Source organism: Hypomesus nipponensis, chromosome 11 (genome assembly GCF_054491055.1).
Source record: "Hypomesus nipponensis isolate SF chromosome 11, ASM5449105v1, whole genome shotgun sequence".
NCBI lineage: Eukaryota > Metazoa > Chordata > Actinopteri > Osmeriformes > Osmeridae > Hypomesus > Hypomesus nipponensis.
This window is the reverse complement of record NC_140371.1, coordinates 3635001-3640487: the sequence shown is the minus strand read 5'-3', so window position 1 is coordinate 3640487 and position 5487 is coordinate 3635001.

Here is a 5487-nt window from a genome sequence, read left to right as displayed (position 1 = left end):
TTAGCCTATATACATCCACTAACATGCAGAGTCGTTAGATATTAGGCTACATCGTTACACTATTTGAATTAGTTATGATTTGATCCATTTAAATCCATAACTTGTCAGATGCACCACCTACTCTGTAATTCAAGCATACCCCGGCGTTTAAAACGTGTTTACCCTCTCAGAGCGAAGTGATTGCAGCAGCAACTTAAAAAAAACGGTTATTTTTACAATTCTAAGAAATTGTATTGTTTATACAGCACGACATATAGCCTGCCGCACCCTCGAAAGTACATTTTGAGGAAAAATTACAAAAAGTGACATACGATTGGTCGATTAGACCTATTGAGGGCGGGCGCCCATACTTTTCATCCAATTAGAGCAACGTTTTTTCTTGCCAGAACCGTGTCAATACATGATTCTGCCAATAAGAGACCGCGAGGAGGTTCATTCACGAGGAGATCCCAAGAACGGAGAATAACCAGCCAGCACCGCGAATAATGACTGACTCGGGATTCCACAATGCTGTTACTTTACTACACAATATTCTAAAACATTTCTCTCTGGGCCACAAGGAGCAATTAGACGATTGTACGAATAATCTTCATAGCAAATATTGTGACTCAAAATTGTACAATTAAAATAATTGCTGAATATATATTTTGGGACTGTGTGACCCACGCAGTTTTCAGTTCTACTGCTGGTGAATTTACTGTCATATCTAATCTAAAGTTATTACCCGATTATTAGCCTGTCCTTCAAAGCCAGCTGTAGCAAAACTATAGATCAAAAAACTACAGATCAAATCTAATTCATTGATTTTAAATCCATTGTGTATCCACTGTGTATCTTTGAAAATGTCCAAAGCAGGACTGTTCAAACTCTGTGTGTGTGTTGGTGGGGGGCAGGGGTGAGGGAAGTATGGAAATGATCCTGAACATATGGAAATCTAGTGGCTGCGAGGCAAACAGGCCAGCCTTGTCCTGCCTGGTGTTTCCTGCGTGGTGTTTCCTGTCTGCGGCTGAGATTAGGCTGCTAGGACTGGAGTCTGGAACGCAGGCTGAGGAATGTGGCCAGAGGTGTTTCACTGTCTTATCATGTGAAAGAGAGCCACACCTGTGGGCTGGCCACAATACTGAGGTCATCCCAGCACAGTACTGTTTAAGACAACACAATACTGCAAAACACAAGACTGTACTAAGCAACACTGTACTACACAAGACTGTACTATGCAACACAACACAGTACACCATGACATGGCACCTCCAAACACAATACAGATATACTAAAATAATGATGAAATGTTTAGTTTGAGTGTGTCACTGGGACAGTAAATGATGTGTTGAAAATTTCAAATTGTATATGGGGGTGGGCTGCTGCTTATCAGTAATCTAAAACTGTTGAACGCCTTTGTGTGTGTATGTTGTTGGCATGGCAGGTATCTGTTAAGATACACAGGTTCTTGTGCCCTAATAAATCACCTTCTTGCTCCAGCCCCCTAGCCCCCCAGCCCTCCGGGCCCCCAAGCCCCTCAGCAGCATCCCAGGTGCATTGCAGCACTGTGTGGGTGATGCAATTTAAATGCAAATTCTCTGGCAGGGACAGGCAGCATGTGTGCTCATCTCAGGGCCTCTCTATTGATCCCAGGAGGAGATCCAGCTTTGCAGCACACAGGCCCCGGAGACTTCCCTGCCACCACACAGTGGACTCTACAGCCTCTACAGGTGGGGAGTGGACTCTACAGCCTCTACAGCCTCTACAGGTAGGGAGTGGACCCCCCAGCCTCTACAGGTAGGGAGTGGACCCCCCAGCCTCTACAGGTAGGGAGTGGACCCCCCAGCCTCTACAGGTAGGGAGTGGACCCCACAGCCTCTACAGGTAGGGAGTGGACCCCCCAGCCTCTACAGGTAGGGAGTGGACCCCCCAGCCTCTACAGGTAGGGAGTGGACCCCACATCCTCTACAGGTAGGGAGTGGACCCCACAGCCTCTACAGGTAGGGAGTGGACCCCACAGCCTCTACAGGTGGGGAGTGGACCCCACAGCCTCTACAGCCTCTACAAATGGGGAGTGGACCCCACAGCCTCTACAGGTGGGGAGTGGACCCCACAGCCTCTACAGCCTCTACAAATGGGGAGTGGATCCCATAGCCTCTAAAGGTGGGGAGTGGACCCCACAGCCTCTACAGGTGGGGAGTGGACCCCACAGCCTCTACAGCCTCTACAAATGGGGAGTGGATCCCATAGCCTCTACAGGTGGGGAGTGGACCCCACAGCCTCTACAGCCTCTACAAATGGGGAGTGGATCCCATAGCCTCTAAAGGTGGGGAGTGGACCACACAGATCTAGGAGTCTTTAATCCACTGGAATCAGGAGGAGTCCTGCATTAAGACACTGATAAATGTGTGTAGTTAATGCATGTATTGAGCACACGGTAGAGGGGACTGCAGCTATGCATGCATTTGGTTGTTTTGTATTTAATCACTCAGGTCCCATGATAACAAAAGAAATGGTCTGCTTTTCTGTAAACACCTGTCTGCAGACTCACAGGCCACAGTTCTGTCCTGTCTGCAGACTCACAGGCCACAGTTCTGTCCTGTCTGCAGACTCACAGGCCACAGTTCTGTCCTGTCTGCAGACTCACAGGCCACAGTTCTGTCCTGTCTGCAGACTCACAGGCCACAGTTCTGTCCTGTCTGCAGACTCACAGGCCACAGTTCTGTCCTGTCTGCAGACTCACAGGCCACAGTTCTGTCCTGTCTGCAGAGCGGATGAGGATCAGCTGACAGTTCTCAGTGGTACGAAGGGCTCCGAAGTAGTAGGCTGTCCTCGCTCATCACTGGGCCTGACAGTAATGCCTGTGGGCTTATTGCTCAGTACAAACTGGTCAATATCGACCAAAACAAGCTTTAGATTATAAATGTCATAGATTTACATAAACCAGCGACAGACGCATGCACATATGGTAACAATTATTAAGGACTTGTTGGCACCATTGGCATTGGTTTGTCTGTTATATTCTCTGTCTGAGTGTGTGCTCGCAGGTCATATAAGTGGACCTGTGAACTGGACCCGCAGTGTTTGTACTGTCAAATCTTTATTAATAGTATTACCCAATTGTCCAATCAGAGGTTAATAACCTACCACTGCGATAAACTAAGAGGTTTCTGAGTTTACTCAAACATACACTGAGAAGACATGGCCAAGTCTCTGGGACACAGTTGAACAGGTGAGGAGAGGGGCTGAGAGGGAGTGAAGGAGGGGGGAACGAAGGGGGAAGGAGAGAGGTAAGTGAAGGCATGAAGGGGGGAGGGGATAGGGGTAGAGGGGAGAAGGCAGGGAGAAGATCAGAAAACAGCATGTGAGAGAGAGAGAGAGCGAGAAAGAGAGGTTGAAAGAGAGAGGGGGAGAGAGATGGAGAGAGAGGGTGAGAGAGAAAGAGAGAGTGAGACGATGAGATTACGTGTCTCTCCAGGATCACTCTGTGCCCCAGCCCTCGCAGTCTCCTCACCCACCGCCCTCCCAAGGACACAGCAGGGCCAGAGGCACAGACAGAGGCAGGGCCAGAGGCACAGACAGAGGCAGGCCCAAAGGCACAGAGGCAGGGCCCAGAGTCACACGCAGAGACAGTGGGGCTGGGTAAACAGAACCATGGCAACGCCTATCAACACCTGATGAATGAGACACTCCCCTGGTCGGGCAAAGGTACGACGGGCTACACCCCTCTTAATAGGTCTGTCAGGGAGAGCTGTGTTTCATCCCAGACACACACACTAAAACACACACACACTAAAACATACACACTCTAAAGCACACACACACTAAAACACACACATACTAAAACACACACATACTAAAACACACGCACCACACCGAACAGAGCGGGCTGACACAAAAACACACCCACACGTAGCACACACACACACCAACACGTCAGTATACATACACACACATACTCTGTAATATGAACCATCTTTTGTTAGTAAGCACACGTTTAGACCTGCCCTGTATCAGGTACGTAATACGGGCAGCTTTTATTCTGCGTGTTCAGACAGCTACTCACATATCTCCTTTCCAAAAGCTCCTAACTCCATCAGGCAGGTCAGGTTGAACTGGTTCATGTTAACCTGAACCTACGTTGGGTAAAGTCCACTGCTTGAACCAATGTTTTGATTTATAGCACTGTGGTCAACTGCTTTTGTTCGTAAAATGTGCAAATAAAATGTGACTTTGGTTTCCATTACTCAGGCTCCTTCCTGTACCACAGCCAGTAAACAGGAGACCAGAATGCCACCGGAGCTGTAACTGACGATGTTGACGTGCAGCCATTGAGAGGCACTCGAGTGTGGGACGGCCTGTTAACAGGAACACGCTGCAGATAGCAGAGCACCACACAGAGCAGCAGTTTAAACACGGAGGTCTTCACAGAGGCAGTGAGAGGAGGAACGTCAGGCAGAGATGACTGTGGGCGTCCACACCTGTGGGGCTCCATCTTTAGGGTAGGCACCAGGGCGGGGCTGGGAGAGGGGAGAGCAGAACTGTGTCTCGGGCCTAGCTAGGCTGAAGGCCTCGGAGAGGAGGGGAGGAGGAGAGATGAGGAGAAGAGGAGAAGAGGAGATAGGAAGAGAGGAGGAGAAAAGAGGACAAGAGATGAGAGAAGGGGAGAAGTGGAGAGGAGGAGAGGAGGAGAGGAGGAGAGGAGGAGAGGAGGAGAGGAGGAGAGGAGGAGAGGAGGAGGAGAGGAGGAGAGGAGGAGAAGTGGAGAGAGGAGAGGTAGGGCTGATGGCAGCAGTGTCTACTGGAGGAGACTCAGAGAGGCTCAGAGAGGCGTGTGCCCCAGTGAGAAAAAAACCTGAGCCAAACCAAAGATACTTTGAATACATTTCCTTTGAATACATTTGAAGTCTTTATCATAATGGCCAGTAACAAATGTTTGAAAATAATGTATTGCGGCCTTCTTCAGAGGCAATCCTTCTCTGAGCTTGACTGATCTAGCCTGGCACAATGAGAACAACGGACTGAAGCCAACCGTTCAGAACCCTCTACAGCCGCTCTAGGGGGAATGTAACCAGCCCTGGCTGGTGAGCCTGGTGAGCATGGCCCAGTGAGAGTGTGTGGGGGGTGAAAGCTCAGCGACACGCAGCAGTCAGCTGAGGGAACCTGATCGCTCGTCTGACGCAGCGCTGATCCGTTAACGGGCTGGCAGGCTTGATGAGGAGATCAGACGGGTAGTAGAGACGCGGCGCAGGGCCGCGCGGGCCTCCGTGACACGCTGACAGGGCTAAAAATGCTCAGAGCTGCCAGTGCAGTCTCATCACATGGCCTGCTATCTCTGGAAGAGAGAGGGAGGGAGGGAGGGAGACAGGAAGAAAGGGAGGGAGAAAGGGAGAAAGGGAGGGAGGGAGTGGGGGAGGGGGGGAGGGAGGGGGGAGGGAGGGATGAGGGAGGGAGGGATGAGGGAGAAAGGGAGGGAGGGAGGGAGAAAGGGAGGGAGAAAGGGAGGGA